The sequence below is a fragment of the Panthera tigris genome, chromosome B1, assembly GCF_018350195.1.
Source record: "Panthera tigris isolate Pti1 chromosome B1, P.tigris_Pti1_mat1.1, whole genome shotgun sequence".
In the NCBI taxonomy this organism is placed as follows: Eukaryota; Metazoa; Chordata; class Mammalia; order Carnivora; family Felidae; genus Panthera; species Panthera tigris.
Window position 1 is genome coordinate 26,313,154 of NC_056663.1, and position 23,075 is coordinate 26,336,228.

Sequence of the window (23,075 nt, forward strand, 5' to 3'; positions counted from 1 at the left end):
CATTAAATTGCCTTTTATAAGACCCTCTTGCTGGGGTTCATGTCATGCTCCTGGGGATGCTTTCTCCTAACTGGCCTTTTCTGATCTTTACCCCCAATTTTTCTTTCCTTTTTTTTTTTTCATTAAAAATTTTTTTTTAGGGTTTATTTATTTTTGAGAGAGAGAGAGAGAGAGCGCGCACAAGCAGGGGAGGGGCGGAGAGAGAGGGAGATACAGAATCTGAAAAGCAGGCTCCAGGCGCTGAACCATCAGCACAGAGCCTGATGCGGGGCCCGAACCCATAAACCGTGAGACCATGACCTGAGCCAAAGTCAGACACTTAACAACTGAGCCACCCAGGTGCCATATTCCTTGATTTAATGTTTCCATAGCTTAAGCTTAGTGTTGCCCCAAGACTTATTAATAAAAGCACAGTTATGGCTATGGAAAGGCTTTGGGAAGATTCAATGAGACAATAACAGCTTTTCATAACGATCATAGTAAAAAATAGGTTCAATACTTAACTTTCTATTTTTTCCCCTCAGGATTTCCCCTTCTCCCCGTCTTTCCCACCTTGATGAATGGCAACTCCATCATCCTGGTTGTTCAGGCCCGAAACCTTGGTCTCTCTACACTTCTTTCTCTCATAACCCAAAGCTAACCCATCAGCAAACCCTTTTGCTCTGTGTTCCAAACAGAGCCAGAATGTGACCGTATCTCTCCAGTGCCTCTGCCAGTACACAGTCTAAGGTACCATCGTTTCTTGCCTGGACTCCTGCAAGGGTCCTAAGTCATCTCCCTGCATCCACCCTAACCTATCCCCATACACCGTCCGGGGTCTTTTAAAAATATTTCATTTAAAATTTCCTTTGCTCAAAACCTACCACTGGCCTTTCAACTCTCACGGAGTTGGTGAGATTACAAGCGATTGTTATCTTGTTTTACTTTCATGCATTGACAATAAACGTATTTTATTGTCCCTGGAAGGGACAGACACAGGGTTGGGGGTTTCTGTTTCCAATAAACTGGTTAGCAATGTGTTGAGAGATAAAGATTCTCATAAGTAGAAAGGATTTTCTTAAAAGGTAGAAATAGGAAATAGAATATAAATTCATTGTTGGTAAGAAAGCTAATGGTTATATACTAAGAAATGAAAACAATCCATATTTGCAATTGTCGTGTACTAACTCCCTGAATGAAGACGCCCCACTGCATGCGTATGAAACAATTTTACGGCAAATTCCCTGCACATTCTAGACCTTCAGAGTACATGGATCGACTAAAATTCTGCCTTATCGTAAATGGCAAATGGGATATTTTCATTCTCAACCACTTCAAATAGCAGTCATCTAAAGTCAAATTATGACTATACTAGTCAATACATGGTGTCACCCATAGAGCTGAATGGCCTCGATTTCCTGCCACATTCATGCTTAAGAAAAGAATCTCCAAGACACCGAGAGGGGAGCATGTTTAGTATGACGTAAGCAGGCACAAACAGATACACAAATACCCACCCCTATGTTGGCGTGTTTTCCTCCGTCCCACTTATAAAAGGGGAGAGAAGACGCCTGTATACCTGGACCGCTCGGAAACACCCCCTGGGTCTGCTGTTTCGCAGAAGGGAGGCCCAGGTGGCCATGGCTAATCCCTTCACTTGTCTGTCTTTCACCTGGGCCCACCCGGTGTCCCACCTGACAGCAAACGGCTTGGAGTGGCCACTTGTGTCCCACCGTCCTCTCATCCTTAATGATTTCCAGCACATTTATCATAACAGCATCCTTCCTGTTCTTCAAAGAGAGGATGATGACGCCAATTTACACGCAGCTCAACCTGTTAGCCGTTTTGAGGGAGTGACTCTCCTCTCCATTTTCTCAAGAGCCAGTCAGGCTTAAAAGTAAGTCATCCAGTTTCATTTCCTTCTCTAGCTCAAGCAAAGGATAAAAGGGAAAGCTGTTAACACAAAGAGACACGAGTATATCGGCAAACAGAACCCACGGGGAACTCGAAACCCCCTCATCATTAAACTCAGAACTGAAATATTAAAATACTGGAGGAGATCAAGGCGAGCCCTCTGACCAGTAACAGAGCTGGATAGTCATTTTTAAAACAGTAAGTAAAACATCCCAGACAAAACTGAAAAAGCCTTTTGTTCTTACGTTAGGAGTACTTTCAATAAAAAAAAAAAAAGAAAAACACTAAACAATAGAAAAACAGAGAGCACTATAGCAAGCCACCAGCCCACAGGCCACTTACCACAAAGAATTAAATGTCCACAGAACTACTTTTGTCCAACACAGGGTGATGTCGGCTTCCACACACAAAAGTGGCTTGGAAAAGAGTGGTTAAATACAACAACTTTTTTTTTTTCTCCTGCAAGTGGGAAGGCGATTTACCCACGATTCCAAACATCCATTAAACTTACTTCCCTCTAAGTTGCTGACTGAGTACACTCACCATTTCCCCCCACATATCAAGGGTAAAGGTACACAGTAAAGGATAGTAGTGCTGTGGCGACAGAGTTAAGAGGTCACTGACGTTCAATCCTTCACTCACGCAGCCATGTATGTACGTGTGTAGGTGTGTATATACACACATCTGTGTGTATATCTTCTATATCCGTAATATATAGAACTATAAGGACCAAGTGAAATAAAAATCGTAAGATATATAGCAATATAACATATAATAACATATATTAACTATACATGACAAAGTATATATACATATATATATATACTATACATATATAACTATAATGACCAATATAAAAATAGTAAGATATATTACTATATACCGATATAATATATAGTAACATATATATATAACATATATATAACGGTTACACTATATATTGTTATATATCAGCAATATATATATATACATATGTGTGTGTATACATATACAGATACATACTCATGTTAGTGAGAAGAATGTACCATTATTATAAAGGTATTTACTCAGTCACACATTTCTACCTTCCCTTAGAACTCAGTCTCAATCTGGCACCAAAAGAGCCTCCTGTAGCCTGAAAATACATTCTGTGTCTCCCGGACACAAAACGTGCAGCCTAAGTGGCTGCTTTATTGTGGTCAAGGGACCTATGCTTTTGCATAAATGAATTACTCCTTTCTTTAAACTGCAAACAGGTAGGAGTAGATAAGCTTTACTTTCTAGCAAGAGCAAAAGTTATCTCCTTTTCCTTTCTCTCAAAGGGAACCAAACCCTGGGAGATAATTTATGGCTCAAAGCCTAGTTGCCTGGTATGACCCAGGGAAAATTCCATTTTGAGAAAATGTACTTTCCTTAAATACTCTGAGACAGAAAGCAGTCAGGTCTTGGATGAAGCCAGTAGACTTTCTCAGGATTAGGTAGAAACTTTTAGAAAATCAAAGGAAAGTCAAATACTTGAACCTAACACCTTGAAATCTTTACCCTGACCAACACTGATGGCTAATACTGTGCCTGTTCTAAGGAAAATAATTTTATATGAACCATCCACTTTTGACTAGGTTTGAGGCTACAAAAATGAAAAACCAAATTGTAAACTTTTCAACCCAGTGGCAATTACTGACTATTACACTAGTGTGCCCTTATGAACTCTCAACTACGCCCCTTGGTAAATGTCACTTAAAGTTCTCTTTCATTAACTGAGACACACACAACTTAACATGGGTGTGATAACACACGTTAATAATTTCCCACTTTTTATAAAACGTTAAACGCAAAAGTAACAGTCAAGGATACAGAACCTGAAAATACTTCCCTTATTAGAGAGGCAGGCTTTGGCACTGATGTTTTCCTGACAGTGTATTTCCAAATGATAACACAATTTTTAAACTGGAAGAGACTTTAAAGGTCACTTAATCCAGCACCTCATTTTAAAGACGAGACGGCAGGACCAGAGAGCTGAAATGTCCAAAGACACAGAGTTTACACACAGAAATGATATCCGACGACTCTGAATTCCCAGGCCACCACACCGTACAACCACCCACCTAACCCTTCAGCACCGGTGTAAGGTCAACAGAACTTGCCTTTGCTCCTTCTCCAAACCAGCCACCCCTTCTAGCAAGTCCCAGATATACTCCAACAAGTCCATGGATGGTTTTACCGCTCTGGCAATGAATCGCCTACAGCCCATCAGCTTTTCTTTAGAATAACCTTCTTGGCTTCATGATCCAGAATCTTACCTAGGGCCATGAATGGAAATTTGCCTCGAGGGCTTGGGAGAAAATTCCAGAGCCAGATGAATTACAAAAATGACAAGAACGTTTTTCTTTCCCTTTTTATTAAGCTTTGCTTATTTTTAGGATTCCCAACTCTCTCAAAAAGAAGCTGCCCTTTTCATTTGTGCTATGACTTAGACTTGGGTGTCTGATGAATAGGAATTAGATTTTGTTGTCTGATCCCAAACACTGAGGGTTAGTATCCTTCCGGTCCTTAATATTTGCAACGTTTCTGCCATTTAAATGAGAAGTACACTGGCAAGTGGGAAGGACACCGGGCCTGGGACATATATGAACACAACTGCTTTAAGAATACACGGATCAGTGCAGACCGCTCTGAAAAGTGAGGTCTGGATGCCCCCAAACAGCCTCTCCAACTCTGCGAGTGGAACTGCGGTGTAGACAAGACGACGGATGTGCCTGGCAGTTTAACCAAATGCATTACACCATGTAGTGGCATGAAATGGAGTTTCAGCGTCTTGTTCACCAACCAGGGAAGAGCAAGTTTAAAGTGCTTAACCTACTGTTGCAAAACAGGACTGGAAACAAAACCCTATTCTTCCACGTTATACCCCTGCCCCTGGCTTTTATTTTTTCTCTTTCCATTCGCAAAGTAACACTTTAACTAAAGAATGCACTGCTAATAAAAACAAATACAGGAAGTTAACCTGAGCATAACACCAGCAGTAATATTAAACTAAGGTGAATGGAAAATAGGAAGCTTCGATGCCTCCCATAACACAAGGTTTTCTGGCATTTGAGCCTTCAAGAACAATCACCTAGTCCTCTGTTCTCGGTAAGGCCTCAGTGACAGAGAAAAACTATTCTTCTCCGGACACAGTTGAAGCTGAAGTGTAAACTCCCAGTCACCAAGTACATCCCCGGGAAGGACTGAACGCTCCTCAAAAACACTTCCGCAGAGCCCAGTTTCAGGGGCGCAGAAAGTGGGGGTGGGACGCCAGCGTCCTCTCAAGGGAAGCACCAGGCGAGCCACCCCACCAGACACCCTTTTCTCCAGAGTCAGGGTTGCAGGAGTGCCCGGCACATTGCACATGTTGTTAGCGTGGCCACTTACAAATCACCACACGAGGCTTTAGGTCTAGCGTCTGCTGTTTCGATGGCTTCGGGACCAACGGGAGCACTCCGTTTCCTTGCAAATTCTGTGTTCTCGGGACACCAGCACCCCTCGGTAAAGCTGCGATTCCAACTTCCGTGGCCATGTGCCACCGATGCTCTTAATGAGCATACATTGATTGCGTTCTCAAGTCTAGAGAAAAAGCTTTCTATTTTTGCTTTCCCTAATAGAGCACAGCCAACAGAGCGTGCCCCGCCAAGCAAAGCTCTAATTTGGCTGACATCTGAACAAAGTCGGCTGAACAGTTTCTTACATTAGGCTGTAATTGTTTTTAGCCCTACCGAGTCAAATTTATATTCTGGGAGAAGGGCATGAGTCCTCACTTCCAAATACTTAAGGTCAGAACTATTTACATTTCCACAAAAAACAGTTATACGCAGACCTACTTCAGAGTCGTACTTTGTGGATGGGAGGACGGCCTAAGAAAACGATATTACCCAAAGGAGGCAGGAGCCCCTCATTCTATTCCCAGTAGCAATCACTACCTAAATCAGCCTGTGTCTCTGCTCTGCAGCCCCTGACTTCATCCCTACATGCTCCACTTCCTACCATAAAAACGGAGAGATCACCATTCGCTCATGCTTAGTTACACTGTGTATATACACCGACCCACACATACATACTCACACACCCTGCAAAAATCTGGAGGCTTAAAATACCCAAGGTTGTCATAACCTGCTCTGATCCTCTCTAGCTGAACAGATGACAATCTCTGGTCCTGCCTGTCCCTGCTCACCTCTTAGGAAGGAAGCAGGGCACTGGCGAGCTGCAACGAGAGGAACACAAAAGCAGAGAGGGAGAAGGGGTTCCATAATCCCAGACAACTCTTTCATTTGGCAACAGGCATGACCTCCCCGAATGGCTGCTTATGGACATAAAAAACTTGGGATTAGGAGTGCCTGGCTCACAGAAGGCAAGAGGCACTGGCAAACCCATTAATTCGGGTCCTCGCTACATATTTCTATAATCAATGCTACCTAGTTGTTGGTGGTGAAATGGTCTATCCTCACTAATACTACTTGTGAAGGAATACTACGTTGTGGTCACACGGTAGAATTATACCTGTTCTGGTTCAAAAAAATAGTTTCTTTTTTTTTAATGTTTATTTTTGAGACAGAGAGACAGAGTGTGAGCGGGGGAGGGGCAGAGACACAGGATCCGAAGCAGGCTCCAGGCTCTGAGCTGTCAGCACAGAGCCCGATGCGGGGCTCGAACTCACGGACCGTGAGATCATGACCTGAGCCGAAGCTGGACGCTTAACCGACTGACCCACCCAGGCGCCCCCACAAAAAAATAGTTTCTGAGTAATGGACATTATAGGGTTGCCAGATTGAGCAAATAAAAATATAGGATTACCAATTAAATCTGATATGGCATGGGACATATTTATACTATAAAATTATTTGTTGTTTACATAAAATTCAAATTTACTAATACATGCATACATGGGACATACTTAAAATAAAAATTAGTTGTTATTTACCTGAAATTCAAATCTGAGCACTCTGTACTCTATCTGGCAACCCTAACATTGCACTAGATCCTGGGAGAACAAAGATGGGTGAGACATGGCATCTGACCCCCAGGAATGCACTGTCTGGTGAGAACCAGATCTGAACAAGAACCACACGGGCTACAATGGAGGATGAGAGGGGCTTACCAGGTTATTTGAGAAACACAGGCAAAGGAGCCATTCAATCCTAATTTAGCACACCCATAAATTCTCTACCCTTCATAATAAAAAGAAGTATTATGGGCTTTTTTATTCTAGAATGTTCCACATTCTACAGATTATATACTACTGATTCATGAACTTGCTAAGTGTTCCAAGTGTTCTTCCCTACCTGGACATCACCCACCATTCCCCCCCTTAGGAGTATTATCCACAGTGTAAGACGCAATCCCCAAGCTGGCTGAAGTTTTTGAAACTTCCAGGAATTGCTCAACCCAGAGGGCTCTGTTGATAACATCCAAGGAACCCACATAAAATCACAGAGTGATGCGGCTTGCATGCAGGAGGTGCTCAATAAGAGTCATCTGGATAAGGAAACTGAACTTGACCAATGCCACGCCATGTTCTTGTGTAAACCCCAACCTCAACAATTGTGAAGAACATTCAGTCTGCTTACTGCTGTTACTTGCATCTGAAGCAAGCCAATGTCGAGGTAATCTAATAGGAGTTCAAGAATACTGTCCATAAAACAGATTTGAAAAGACAGATGAGAAAACAAACTGAGCTGTTTACAACGTCAAATAATCTTCATGACTTTGTGTGCTTTGAGAGCTAGCATGGTTTGAGAGTTTGCCTGTTTCAGATACAATTTAGAGGACGGTCTTCACCATCTCTGTTGAAACGAGGGATTCCCCACATGCTACTCATGTACACAGCTCTGAAAGTAAGATTTGGGGCCCATATTTGGAAAACTAACTCTCCTTTCATATCTTGAGCTCTTTTTTTTTTTTTTTTTTTTTGGCTCCCAGCAACTAAGGGAGTTGGGCAAGGCACAGAGTGGACGGGTCAGGTCGGGTCCAGCAAGGACAGTACCGGAGTGACCTGCCTCAGTGCCACATGATTCTCCCTTTATGGTGATCTGGCAGGCGTCATCTGCCAGCCTGGCACAGAAATGCCTCAAGCCTAAAAGTTATCTGAACCTTCTTATGAAGGGCTACTTCACTTCCCCTCGATTTCCAGATCAAAGGAGAAAAAGCAAAAGAAAGGTAGAAAGAAAAAGAAGGGGAAAATGCTAAGAAATAGGTGGCATGTACTTATTTCCTGCTGGAATTGCCTTAGACCTTGGAAAAGAGGCCATGACGACTGCTGAATGCATTAGGTAAGGTTTGGGGTCCGTTGGTGGAAAACCCAGATCATATCTCACATCAAAGACCATAGTTCAAAACCTTAAAACTGGGTAATTAGCTTCATATTATTTTCCTTACAAGGTCTCATGTCTTAGCGTTAAAAATACCAACACTTCAAAAAATAAAATTGGCCTTTTATTCCCACCCCACTCATCTGTGCGTCCCCAGCACTTACAAACTGTCACGACACACAGCACATACGCCATGATGTTTGATAAACTGCTGAGTTAATGGATGGGGCCCATGAGTTTCAACCCTATGAGCCAGGTTCCCTACCATGGGCGCTCCTGGGTCTATGAGTGCACACAGGACACTCCGCAGCTACATAGTTCTATTTATACATTTTCCCAACTGCCAACATCATTCTCTAGCTGATGAAGCGATAAAAGTATATTCATGTTCTCATCTTTCAAGGCCCAGCATTAGAACTTACTCAAACCCAGACACTTTCCCAAGTCAGAAAAGTAAAAACACTATTTCATAATGCATTAAAAAAAAAAAAGTCAACCTGTTTATAATTTTGTTTTGGAGGCAGTGCAGAAGGAAACATTTTGGAAAGCACTGCCAAATTCTAAAAAAAAAAAAAAAAAAAAAAAAAAAAAGAAAGAAAGAAGAAAGAATTGTAAAAAGCCAAAAACAAATTTAGGCCATTGAACAAATGGGGGGAAAACTGTACCAATTCAAGGCAACAAAGGTTTAAACAAAGTTTGTGAAAGATTTAATTCCAGATGTGGCCCCAGTACTTAACTATTAAACAGTCAATCTAACTTTCATTGGTTAACCAGTACAGAACAGGTTTGCTTCTAATTTAATATCCCTTTCAGATCGCTGCCTCCATAATGAGATACATGGCAAGCCAAAATATGCCAACTTTTCCTACCTTGAAGTAAACACATGAACTTTCCAGGCTTAGGTGCTGTCTTCTTCCTCTTATTCAGACACAAATAATCTAGTCATCCCAACCACATTTAATAAGTAATGTATAAATATAAACATATATGTTTATATATAATATATATACATAAGTAGCATATATAGACATATAAGTAACATGCATACAAAATTACAAACAAAAGTGAGTAAAAATAACTGCCAAGTTAAATAAATTAATGAAATTAACTCTAAGAATAATTTTAATTAAAAATCAGTTCAGGGACACCTGGCTGGCTCAGTCAGTAGAGCATGGGATTCTTGATGTCAGGGTCGTGGATTCAAGTCCCACACTAGGTTAGAGATTACTCAAAAATAAAATCTTCACAAAAATGAGTTCGAATTTAATCAGTCTTCTGTTTTGTGAATTCAATAAACATATATGACTTTTAACTCTCTGTTAACATAACAAAAGGTGACATTTACAAACGAATTTTAAAAACTGCCTAAAACGTAAAGCAAGTTTTCCTCTACAGCTTGCCAGTTCCCTCTGCTCACCTGCCCCACTTACTGATATGTACACGTTGCTACCCAACAATCTACCAACACCAACTTTTAGTAAAACCTTTTTTTTAATTCATTTATTTGAGGGGGGGGGGGCATGTGCACGCTTGCAGGGGAGGGGCAGAGAGGGAGAGGGAGAATCCCAAGCAGGCTCTGCATTGTCAGCACGGAGCCCTTAGCTGAGCTCAAACTCACAAACCATGAGATCATGACCTGAGCCAAAATCAAGAGTCGGATGCCCAACCAACTGAGACACCCAGGCGCCCCTTGGTAAAACATTTTTTAAACAGACCTAGAAAAAGATGATTCAAATACCTGAGCTTCACCAAGCAAAAATGCTCTAACACAATGACCAATGTACACTACTCTGGCTCATTTCTCTGTCTCCACGCCCAATAACCTTGGATCCAAACCAGAGCAACAGCCATCTGTCTGACACCTGGATGCAAACTGGAAGGGGGTAAGGTGGTGGCTAAGAAACCAGGAAGGGAAGGAGGAAAATTGTTTAGTTAGTGCCTACAATGTGCTAGGCATTGTTGTGCATTTTCATGCATGTTATCTTATTTACTCTTTGCAATAGCTCTATGAAAGAGATACGGCTTTTTTATAGTAAAGGAAACAGACACAGATGGTCCCAAGTCATTTAAATATAAATAAATCAAAGTATTCTTCTTCATATCTCTTTTTATTACCCTTTGCTATATAGGACAATTCCAAATGGCCAACCAGTTTTGGAGGCTAAGAGGGTTCAATATTAAACTGTTTATTTTATTGGGACCTAGAGCTACAGATTACGTCTATGCTACTTAAAATGATCATGTGAGGGGCACCTGGGTGGCTCGGTCGGTTAAGCGTCCAACTTTGGCCCAGGTCATGATCTCGTGGTTCGTAGGTTCGAGCCCCGCATTGGGCTCTCTGCTGACAGCTCAGAGCCTGGAGCCTGCTTCGGATTCTGTGTCTCCCCCTCTCTCCACCCCTCCCCTGCTTGTGCTCTCTCTCTCTCCATCTCTCAAAAATGAGTAAATGTTAAAAAAAATTTTTTTAAAGATTATGTGATACCATGATCACTATATTAAAAATGATTATGCCTTTTGGGGTGATACATACATTACCTTGATTGTGGTGATGACCTCATAGGTATACACGTACATCAAAACTTACCAAATTGTACACTTGAAATATATGCAGTTTATTGTATGTCAATTGCACTTCAATAAAACTGAGAAAAAGTTTATGCCATGGATGAGACCCAAATAGGTATAAGAAAAGTGAAAATATCCATAACTGATAAAGTATTCTGAGTCAAAAAAGCTATATGACGAATATAACCAAGATTTATCTATCAGCATTTCTCAGAGTATACCCCACATAACACCAGCTTTCAGGGATGTTAACAAATGTTTCACACACACTACATGCGCATACAGGTTCTGCGGTCACCTAAGTTTGAGAACTGCTTCATTAAACAAGGCTCTGAGAACTTCTCAGAGGCTTTCTCTGATACTTGGTGCTTTTCAAAAACAGCTCTATAAAAACACAATTTTCTGAAACGAATTTGACCAGAAACCCTTTCCCAAAGGGTCTCCTGGGATCGCTAATCCGCACAACACACTGTGGGTAACGCTGCTCTAATTCACAGGCTCACGGGCTCTGGATCAGCTGATTGCTTAGAGACCAGGGAGGCCAGGGTTCTCAGAACGCGGCCCCAGGTGTAACTGTGGCTCTCACTCGTGAACCCCCTCTTCCTTCCCAGTGACAGGGGGAAGTGGGCACGACTCAGAGGCATTAGAGAACACGGCGGGGTGTGAGCAGAGATCCCTGAGTCACGTCCTGCTGCAGAAATCCTCCTGATCCCTTCTATATGAGCCTTATACCAGGGCTGCTCTACCAAAGGACCATAAATTTAAACAGGAATGTACCATCCCCCAGTTCTGAAAGCCAGAAGTCCAAAATCAAGGCGTCTGCAAGGTTTGTTCCCCCTGAGGGCTGTCAGGGCAAACCTGTCTCAAGCCTCTCCCCTTGGCTTATAGGTGGCTGTGTTCTCCACGTGTGCTTGTCTGTCTCCAAGTTCCCACTTTGTAAGAGGACAGCAGCCATGTGGGATTAGAGTCTATCTAATGAATTCATTTGAACTTGCGCACCTCTTTAAAGGCTGTCTCCAAATAAGGTCACATTCTGAGGTACCAGAACTTAGGACTTCAACATAGGACTCTGAGGGGGACAAAATTCAATCCGTAACACTTTTCAACATAGTGCTAAACTGCCAAGAGATTTGTAAGACGTCCAGTTGACAGACTTACCCTACCTATGGAAGTTGTAACCTGACAGATTTTGCTACCTATCTGAATATCCTTCTGAATTCTCTGCTGCTCTAATTTATACTCCAGTTTGGTAAGCTATCTTTATTCTGTTATACAAATAGATTGAGTATAAAAAATGTTTCCTTCATCTGACAACCTACGCATAGGTAGCTTTTTACTATGGTTTCTGTTAATGACCTGCTGAGCCCACCCTGTGTCAGGCACATTTATTCATCATCCTCACATCCCTTTAAAGTTAGTGTTTTTCATATTTAAAGAGAGGGGGTGGGTGGGTCAGGCAACTTTCCCAAGGTCACACAGTCAGCAAGGAGCCGAAAGTTGGGATCTGAATCCAAGTCTGGCCCCCGAGTCCTCATCCGTCCTCTCCATCACACGGTGGTTCTAAATCTGGAATGGCTGCGTTATCCTTCTACTTTTACTGAGGTTTAGTCCACTCAGCAGCCAAAGAAGTAGTCTTGAGAGGGAAAAAAATCAAGAGCTCTATTTTAGACACGAGATGCCTATTAGATATCCAAGTGGAGGTACAGGCTCGCTAAATATGTGAGCCTGAAACTCAAGGTGGGTAGTTGGTGCTGGAAATACATACAAGTTTTTCATTCACCTGCATATGTGTGGTATACTAACACCAAGGAACAGATGACATTGCTTCCTGATACAGGGTGCTTGTCAGCAATGTGGCCAAACAGGACACAGCCTCTCTTGTATGATATGTGAGTTAAGAATGGTTTTTACGTTTTTGAAATGGTTAGGAAAATTAAAACTATTTCAACACGTAAAAACCGCATGAAATTAAAACAGTAGAGTCCAAAATAGTTTTCTTGGAACACAGCTACACTGGCTCAAATGTAGGCGATCATAATGGCTGCTTTTTTTTTTTAATGTTTATTATTTTTGAGAGAGGGAGGGAGGGAGGGAGGGAGGAAGAGTGCACAAGCAGGGGAGGGGCAGAGAGAGAGGGAGACATGGAATCTGAAGCTGTGCTGACAGCTCAGAGCCAGACACGGGCTCGAACTCACGAATCGCGAGATCATGACCAGAGCCAAAGTTGGACGCTCAACAGACTGAGCCACGTGGGCGCCCCTCCAATGGCTACTTTTGTGCTACAGCATCTGGGTTTGGGTAGCTGTGCCAGACTGTACGGCCCACAAGGCCCAGATTTCCCAGAGAGAGAAGAGACGTGTAAGGAGAGGCATGTCCCTAGCGGCCTGGGACACTGGGATGAGAAAGCCCGTCCGGCAAAGGGGACTGAGCAGAGCATCCGGTGAGGCAAGACAGCTGGGTGCATGATGTTCCTCAAAGCAGCAAAGAAACAGGAGGCCAGGGGAAGGCAGTGGCCCCAGAAAGATGGTGGGGACAACAGTGGGGTCCGGTGGGAGGAGGACTGGGCCACTGACCACACAGTCACCACTGAAGACCAAGACAAGAGCAACTCTGGACGAAGTCTGACTGAAAGAGCTTCGAGAAAGAACGAGAAGCAAAGAAGTCAATACAGAGGATGAACAACGTTTCTGAGGAACTTCACTCTAAACAGGGGGGGAGACGGCAGCAAGAGAAGACCATCAGGGAAAAACCAGGCTTCGGTTGTTTGTTTTAAGGAAGGAGATGTTACGGGCTAATGACACGCTGCCAGGAACACACAGGTGGGGGGGGGGGGAGTGAACCACGAGAGCGCAGGGAGCACTCACCGTAAGAACGCAGCGCTTCGGAAGAGACAGGAGTACAAGTGGCTAGGACGGGGGTGGCTCGTCCACGGGACAGGCAAGGCGAAGACACCATATGGCATGGATACAAGTATGCTGGCAAATGTGGTGTCAGGACAATGGGGACGTTCTCGTCCTACTCCTTGTTTCTCAGTAAAATCAGAAACGAAGACGTTAGCTGACAGGGGGACAAAGGTCGCTGAACACTAACAGAGAGGAGAAAGTAAGAAATGTCAGGCCGCCGGAGCGTAAGAAGGTAAATGAGGGCAGTGTAGCAGGACATTCTCGGGGCACACTTGAGCGACGTGATGTCGTACATCTAAGGGGAAACCATGCAGCGTGGTTGTCCGTCTTCAGCCACGTTCAAACACTTCACACTAGAAGGATCATGTGGCAGGGAAGCGGGGCTGAGCCAACGGAGGTGAACGTGTGGTGATGGTCCACGCAGTCTAAGTGGGGTGAGGAAGAGAAAGACAGGGTACAGGTGGTAAGGTCCACACCCTCTGGAAGTCCCAGGGGGATCAAAGAATTTTTAGTGGATTCTGTAAATAATTAACCAAATGTACCCCATTAATTTAGGTCTTCAAATAGTGCGATTTAAAAAACCCAAAGTAGTGGGGCGCCTGGGTGGCTCAGTTGGTTGAGCGTCCGACTTCGGCTCAGGTCATGATCTCACAGTTTGTGAGTTCGAGCCCCGCATCGGGCTCTGTGCTGACAGCTCGGAGCCTGGAGCCTGCTTCGGATTCTGTGTCTCCCTCTCTCTCTGCCCCTCCCCCGTTCATGCTCTGTCTCTCTCTGTCTCAAAAATAAATAAACGTTAAAAAAAAAAAAAAAAAACCCAAAGTAGTGGGGCGCCTGGGTGGCTCAGTCGGTTGAGCCTCTGACTTCGGCTCAGGTCATGATCTCGCGGTTTGTAAGTTCGAGCCCCACATGGGGCTCTGTGCTGACAGCTCGGAGCCTGGAGCCTGCTTCGGATTCTGTGTCTCCCTCTCTCTCTGCCCCTCCCTTGCTTATGCTCTCTCTCTGCCTCAAAAATAAATACAACATTAAAAAAAAATTTTTTTAAACCCAAAGTAGAGACTTGTCTAGAATTCAAGAAAATCAAGGGGATTTTCTAGGAAAATAAAAATAAAAACTTAGGAAGCAGTCACCCCAAAGCACCTACCAATCAATAATTTCCTCCTGTCCGGGGACAGGACTCCATGAAGGTACAATATCACTCGCTTTACTTCTTCTCTGTGCAACCACGAGTGATAAGACAGGTGAGCCAAGCCAAGTGGGAGGAAGGAAGCAGGCTCTGGGGAGGAAGCAGATTAGGCACGCATGGGAGAAAAAGAAGAATCTGGAGGAGGAAGAGAGTAAGATGGGGTGAGAAAGAAGGAGGGGAGGAGACAGTAATGGTTCAAATCACTCTAAACAAAAAAAGAGTGAAATAAGTGCTGGCTTCTGCACACAGTGGTGGCAACAGCAGGAAACTCAACGTCCACAAGCCATAGACCAGCAATCACCAACACCAGGGCTCCAAATTCCTCAAACACCAGTTGCCCTTTCTTCCAACACACAAACTGTCATTTAAAAAAGTCATTTTTATTAGGGGTGCCTCGGTGGCTCAGTCGGTTAAGCGTCCTATTCCTAATGTCGGCTCAGGCCACGACCTCACGGTTCGGGAGTTCGAGTCCCGCATCAGGCTCCCTGCTGACCATGCAGACCCCGCTTGGGATTCTCTCTCTCCCTTTCTCTCTGTTCCTCCTCCCGCTTGTATTCTCTCACTCTCTCTCAAAATAAATAAATTAAAAAAAAATTTTTATTAAAGACAGCCCGTTAGCTTCCTAAGGCTGCCATATAAAATACCACAAACTGGGTGGCTTAAACACCACAAATGGATTGCCTCAGAGTTCTGGGGACTGGAAGTCAAGATCTAGGTGCAGGTAGGGTGGTTACAACCCTGAGGGCCATGACAGAGAATCGGACCCAGGCCTCCCCGAGCTTCTGTGGTTGCTGGCAATCCTTGGTCTGCCTTGGCTTCTCCTGCGACTCCCCGATCTCTGCCTTCATCTCCACGTGGCGTTCTCCCCGGGTGATGACTGTCTTGTCCAAATTCCCCCTTTTCATCAGGACACTAGTCATACTGGACAAAGACCCACCATAATGTTCCCATTTTGACTTGTTTCCCTCTGCGACGACCCTCTCTCAAAATAAGGTCCCATTCTGAGGTACTGGGGGTTAACGCCAACATATCTTGGGGAGAAGGGGCACAACTTAAGCCATAACAGATAGCCAGGCTTGTCTTAGTTTAGTCTCTTAAATTAGAAGGCAGGGAACCTAAGGGCAGATACCTGCTTTCAAAGAACTCTGACTGCCTCAAAAGATGGAGGGATTTGACAGACAAAGTACAGATTTTACACCTTTGGTGGGGACTGATGTTAAATGTGGTGCAAAACACAGTTTTGTTAAATTTCATGTCAGTGTATGACTGCATTGGAAAGAATCTCAAAGCAGATGCAGTAGTTTTGGAATTAGATTTTCTGCAGCTTAGCGTTTCCAATGTGCAGGATTATAAGTATTTCCAGAGAAAGGAAGAAAGGGAGAAGAAAAAAAGGGAAAAAATGACATATTGCCCCACGTACACACTGCTGCCACAACCCAGAAAAGTAATTCCTAACATAATATGTATTTTTTTTATCATAAACTGAAGATTTTCCTAAATTTGGGGTGATCTCAAATGTAAACTAAGCATAATTTGTACCCCAAGACCCTTTTCAAAAAGAAGCTTTTGTGACAGAGGGAGGGCATGATTATAAAGGGGCAGCAGGGGAAGTTTACTAGAGCATAATAGAATTTTTCTGTATTCTGATTGTGGTGGTGATTATACAAATCTATAAGTTCATGGAACTGTATTCCTAGAAGGGTCAATTTCACTGTATGATAATTTTACAAAGAATAAAAAAGAATATTAGCAGTAACTTAGTGTCTATTTTTCAACAATGTTTAAGGGACACCTGGTATTAATCTCATTTTCCAGGTAAGGAAAATGGCAGCTTGGAATTAAATAATTTGCCCAGGATTGTAACACCTTACAAGGAGGCTGTAGGATTTGAAACCACATTTGGCTGACTCCAAAGCCTGTCCTCTCTTCTACTGTTCCCCAATACCACCAAAAAAAAAAAAAAAAATACAACCCACTGAAGTACTTCGTTTGGGTTTGCCTACTCCTTCTCCAAGCTGCAAATCCTTGATCAAAAGCAAAGGCTATTTTCAGAGGAACACACACACACAGACCTGAGACTCCATAAAGAGAGTGCAGAACAAAGCATGGAAACCCATCCCACTTACATAACATCGTTTGGTGGGTACACTCCCTTCTGGGGCAGATGTCCAAAAACAACAGCCTATGTGCTATGTGTCAACAACCTCATCTCTGTTTAGGACAACTCCATTCCACATGAAAAGAATAACCACCTGCCCTCTCAGTCCCCTTGAGTCCCCCTAATAATACTTGATTATTAGAAGGAGAAGAAAGTACACCATAATTAGGGAACACAAAGCATACGTTCTGCTCCTTCTTTTCCATTTTGCTTGGACGGGTCTCCACTTAGAAACCTAAGAAAACAGGGCATTAAGCTTACCAGACTGGACACACTGCTATATCGAATTCTCTAGAATATGTCTTTAGGCGTTTCCCAGGGTTGTTCTTGGATGCTGAGTGTGGCCCCTGTCGCCACCTTAGTCAACAATGAAGTTTAGTCTTAGGATGAAGTGACAGCCACTTGCCCAACATCTGCACTCCAAACGAAAGACCACAAAGACACCCAGAAACACGCCTCCTTAAGCACTCATTATCTGAGGTGAGACGATGACTCCATACATTCAACCAAGAACTAAAGAGTCAGCATGAGGTATTCCACTAAGTAATGGCAAACCTTACCGACTCCTCTTGAGAAAGGTGAAGAGAGGCTTGCTCTTGGCAGAATTCTCTAATTTTCACACAGACTGAATGGTTGGCCTTGTTTCCATTTTTTCTTCAGGTTCATATATATATATATGTGTGTGTGTGTGTGTACATATACAAATCTACAACCCCTTATTTCTTCAGTAAGGAAACCCAAATACCTTCTTCTGCTTACTACAATGGAGACATGGACGACCAAGAGCTGTATTTCAGTCTCTTATCTGTGATTATGACAAAGTCTACACTTGTCTTTTAATTTCATCACCTAAATTCCTTTGGGCAGGAGCAACAAATTCATCTTTATAGCCATCCCTTACTAATTCCAAGCAAAAGGACCTGAAAGCGGTAGAGATACATAAAGCATCTACTGAACTGAATTGAAGCACGAGATAAAATAAAATGCATAACTCAGAACAAAAAATTGAGGCTCCTTGTCTTAGAAAACCCTTGGAATATAACCACTGCACGTAGCCTTGAACTGTAACCATTGTCACAAGTCTTTCCAGTGTACCAGAAAGCAAACAAAATGTCTTCTTTAGTTGAACCATATGAAATTGCTGCTTTTGAAGGTCAAAAATTACTAGATATCAACAATTTCCTGTGGTTCAACTTAATATAATTAATCCCACAAGCGAAGGTGGAAAATCTGGATATATCTTCAGTAACACATTTCACTTACCAAAACATTCACGTACAAAGGATGTGATCACGAGGCATATACCATGTTCACGTGAAAAACAAAAGGTGTGTTTCTGGGTATCTAAGGAGATCATTTTAATCAGAACTTATTTTTTAAATTAGTTTTAATGATGTATAATTTACATACAATAAAACTCATTAATTTTAAGTGTAGAATTTGATGGTTTTTGGCAAATGTATCCATTTTTGTTATCTCCACCACAATCATGGTGTGGAATATTTCTATCACCCAAAAAAGGTCCCTGGGAGCACATCCCCTCCCCCACCACTAGCTCTCTGTCACTGCAGCCTTCTGCCTTTTCTACCGTTTCCTACAAATGGACTCATACAGTATATACTCTTTTGTGTTTGGCTCCCTTCACTTAGCACAATGGCTTTGAGATTCACCTAGATTGTTTTATTAATAGTTCATTTCTTTTTATTGCTAAGTAATACCCCAGAATTTGTTTACTCGTTCACCAAACAAGCTGTTTCCAGTATCTGACCATAATGAAAAAAAGCTGTTATGACCATTTGCACGTAAATCTTTCTTTAAATAAAGATTTTCATTTCCCTTGAGTGAATACTCAGTTATGAAGTTGCTGCGTTATGTGGTAAATGGATGTTTAGCTTTTTAAGACACAGCCACAGTTTCATACAGTGATTATGCCATTTTGCCTTCCCATCAGCCACAGGGGAGGGCTTGAGCTGTTACACATCCTTACCAACACTCGGTATAGTCAGTCTTTTTAATATTAGCCATTCCAGGGGGTAGGTAGCAGTATTTCCCAGTGGTTTTAATTTTCCTTTCCCTAATGATTAATGATATTTCTATCTCTTAATATGCATATTGCCATTCATACATCCTATTTTGGAGAGTGTCTATTCAAATCTATTGCCCAGTTTGTTTGTTTTTTTTAATTTTAGCGAAAGAACATGAGCAAGGGAGAGAGGCAGAGGGAGAGAGAGAGAATCTTAAGCAGACTCTGTGCTCAGCATGCAGCCTGACACCGGGTTCGTTCCCAACACTCTGGGATCGTGACCTAAGCCAAAATCAAGAATTGGATGCTCAACCTGACCAAGCCACCTAGGTGCCCTTACCCAGTTTTAATTGGATTTTATTACTAGCATTGGGTTGTAAGAGGCTTTTCTTTTTGTATCAGATATATGTTTTGCAAATGTTTTCTCCTGAACTATGGATCGCCTGTTCATTTTCTTACTAGTTCTTCTGAAGACCTAAAGTTTTTCATTTTAAGTCCGATACATCAAATTTTTTCTTATATAGTTTTTGTGCTAAAAATCAAAGCAAACAAAACCAAAGAAAACCTTTGCCTATTCAAAGGTTACAAAGAGTTTCTCCTATGTTTTCCTCAGAAGATTTTATAGTTTTAGCCCTTACATTTAGATTTATGATTTATTTCAAGTTGATTTGTGTATACGGTGTGAGGTATGGGTCGAGGTTCATCTTTATGAATATAAAATTATCTCAGCACCATCTGTTGAATATATTATCTTTCCCTCCTGAATTACTTTTGTACTTTTGTCAAGCAAACATCAATTAACCATATATATCAGTCTACTGTGTTCCAGTGCTTTGTCCATCCCTACACTGATACCATACTGTCTTGATTATATACTGTCCTGATTACCTTGATAACAGGTAGTAAAAATCCTTCAATTTAGAATGCCTATTTGTCAATAATTTAAAAACTTGTGAATGATTCCCCATGGGATAGTTCACTCCCAATGGACCTATCGTAAGACCTCTAGCTGATGCTATTGCCTTCTGCATCACCACCACCCCTGTGTTTGGTTTGTTTTGTTTTGTTTTGAACTAACAGTGGCTCCTTCCATTTGTAGCAGTGAGGCGTCACAGCCTTTCATCTCCTCCCTGCTTAGATGGGGCATAAAGAATTCCTACCCAGTTGACCTTACCGAGATCGGGCTCTCACCTATACTGTTACCACTAACACCTCCTGGACAATGGTCTCTACTCCTTAGATTGTTCCAGACCACCTTACCAAAAAGTACCTAACCTCTCTTTGGATCATCTGATTCCTATACCTTTGGCTTGTCTCAGAGACTAATTTCCCTGAGTGCTGGTCCTAAATCTAGACTGTGACCTGGTTCACTCTCAATTTGGACTTTACCCCTACCCAGCCAGAAGCGCAGAAGAATAAACCAATGAACAAAGTACTTCCACTTGTATTCCCAACAGGCCTGCTGCTAATGGCCCTGAGGGCTGTCCACTGCCCAACTCCAGGAGCACGTTTTCCACTGACACCATGGAACTGTGTAACAAAATGGCCCTGACCCCACTTCTCCACCTCTGCTCCCCATCCCCACTCACACGTTGGTAGATACGATGTCTTCATATTAACAATTGCTAAGTAAAAATATATTTAATGTTCCTCAGGCCGAATGCATACCCTAAATACTCTCATGATAACTTTGATGTGTTTCGGGCAGGTCAAAGTACAGAAGATTTCAAATAACTGGTTTCGTAAATCATTTTCAAATTTATTTTTCTTAAAATACTCAAACATATTTATATCATCTTATAAGAATCACAATATGCATGAAATTAGCTATTCCCTTCCTGTAATTTGCACCAGTTCTCTACTAGATGGTTTTGAAATTTATTTTGTCTATGACATAAAATGAATTTTCCTGGCTACATCCCAGGATAAAAGCCTTAGGACCTGGAGTCACTTGACAGTCATTTTCCCTTTAAATTCACCCATGGGCTCTAGCTTTTAAAAAAGAAAGACAGTCAGAAAGACAGACAGAATGAAGGAAAAAAGGAAAAGAAGTAGGAAGTGAGATATAAAGTTATGTAACAGGGGCACCTGGGTGGCTCAGTCCGTTAAGCAACCAACTTCCGCTCCGGTCATGATCTCACAGTTTGGGAGTTCGAGACCCCTCATCGAGCTCTCTGCTGTCAGCACAGAACCTGCTTCAGATCCACTCTGTCCCCCTCTCTCTCTGCCCCTTCCCCATGCGTGCACACACACTCTCTCTCTCAAAAATAAACAGTAGAAATATATAAATTAAAAAAATAATAAATAAATAAAGTTATATACATAGCACTGACATTTTCTCATCCCAAAGGTTACTTGAGATTTCCTTTGGCTTATGTATGAATCACAGTTTAGCTACTAAAAAAAAAAATCACAGTTTAGCTACTAGTCTCCAAACTAATCAATTACGGGTCCACCAAGGTTTAAAATAAAAAAAGTTTCACCCTCCAAATGAGAAAATTAGGAAAACTGTTTCCTCATAAAAACCTATCTCCACTTAGTTTAAGAAACAAATTCAAAGGACAAAAACTGGTAACTCCTGGATACAATGGTTAACAAAGGGGAAGGGAGGTGGAGAGGGAGATTAGGAGTTATCCTAACTCACCAGACGCAGCCCAGAAAGTCCTATAGGAGGGGAGTCACGCTGAAAAGCAGGACATGACACATGACATTCACTCCTCTCTGGATGACTTCTCTTCATTTCAGAAAGTGGCTGAGGAGTACAGTTTTATATCATTCACTGTCCACTCTTAGGCTACTCAAGGCGAGTGGCCTACAACTTCTACAAAGTTGCTAGTATTGTAAAAACTGAGTTACCGATATTAAGCCATTCAGCCCCTTGGCCCCACTACTTTGTGTTCCCAAATTTGACATTCAGGATCTCAGAAGAATTTAATTCAGGAGCTCAGAAGAATGGACTCAGAAGCCTGGTCCACATAAAACAGTGCCCTATGATTTCACTGGGGAAGACAGAACAATCAGGACAGGGATTATTCCTGCTACAGAACGGGGGTCCTCCTTCCACACCACTGCTCGCTCTCGCAGGCACACAGGAGCACCAAACCGTCCAGTCTCAAAAGGGGATGATGACAAGGATGTTCAAATGCTGGGGCTCTCCGGACTCGGCCGGGCAATTTCAGGAAAGCTTAGCCACTGAGTCCCCACCTCTATACCTACACTTCCCTTGCCACTTCACCTGCCCCAAGTGTTCTCCCTAACTGACCACTGTTTTTTCAGAAGATACAACTCTGGCGTTTAAACGGGGACTTACGAGAGGAATCGATGTACAGTTACCGAGTAAGATTGACTCTCAAGAGCCGGTAAGACGGATCAGTGATACAAAGGGGCCACTAATCCTCCTCTTTCTCCAATCTCCTACACGGTCTCGTCGCACACACTGACTGCTTCCTGTATCTTCTGCAGAAGACAGAACTGCATAAATTTGATGGAAAATGTTCATGTTACTACTTGGACCTCTCTGGCCTTGTGAACTATCCCACTAGGCAACTGCCTCGAGGAATCCTAAAATAAAATCATGATATGATATTGGATATGAGTTTCCTTGCATCATTAGCCTTCTGAAGTGAATGGGGAGGTAGAGACCCGACACAAGACCCTTTTTAAAGTATAATCCCATCATTTGCAAACAACTAAAAATTTAGAAGGTGACACCAAGCCCAAAGAGAGAGAGGTGACTTGGTATGATCTATTTTTAGCATCCGGTTCAGCTACACATAACACAGTCACACTATTTCCCATATTGCTAACATGCGCTAATATAACAGAGAAGGGGAAACAACACAGGACTTCAGATTGAAGGAAACGAGGTAATAAAGCAGATGAATTGAGCTCTTGAAGTCTGTGATAGCACAGAATGCAATTAAACAAAGACTATGGTTCTATTAAAATCACAATGGTTAATAGTGCAGGTAGACACCTAAATTCTTCACCGTATAAACTTTCTGTTACATTTTTACGGCACAGGTGGGGC

The 23,075-nt window shown here is 42.5% G+C and overlaps 1 protein-coding gene and 1 long non-coding RNA gene across 2 annotated transcripts in view; both read right to left on the bottom strand.

Annotated features, from left to right (window-relative positions):
• MFHAS1 (multifunctional ROCO family signaling regulator 1) overlaps nucleotides 1-23,075 on the bottom strand; it is a 90,753-nt gene that overhangs the window by 43,841 nt on the left and 23,837 nt on the right. The window lies entirely within an intron of this gene.
• Nucleotides 1,570-22,549, bottom strand: LOC122237858. Its single transcript, XR_006216551.1, has 6 exons — nucleotides 22,356-22,549; nucleotides 21,690-21,797; nucleotides 9,952-10,108; nucleotides 3,727-3,888; nucleotides 2,236-2,309; nucleotides 1,570-1,903 (listed from the first exon to the last, which is right to left on the bottom strand). It is a non-coding gene; the product is annotated as an uncharacterized LOC122237858 (long non-coding RNA).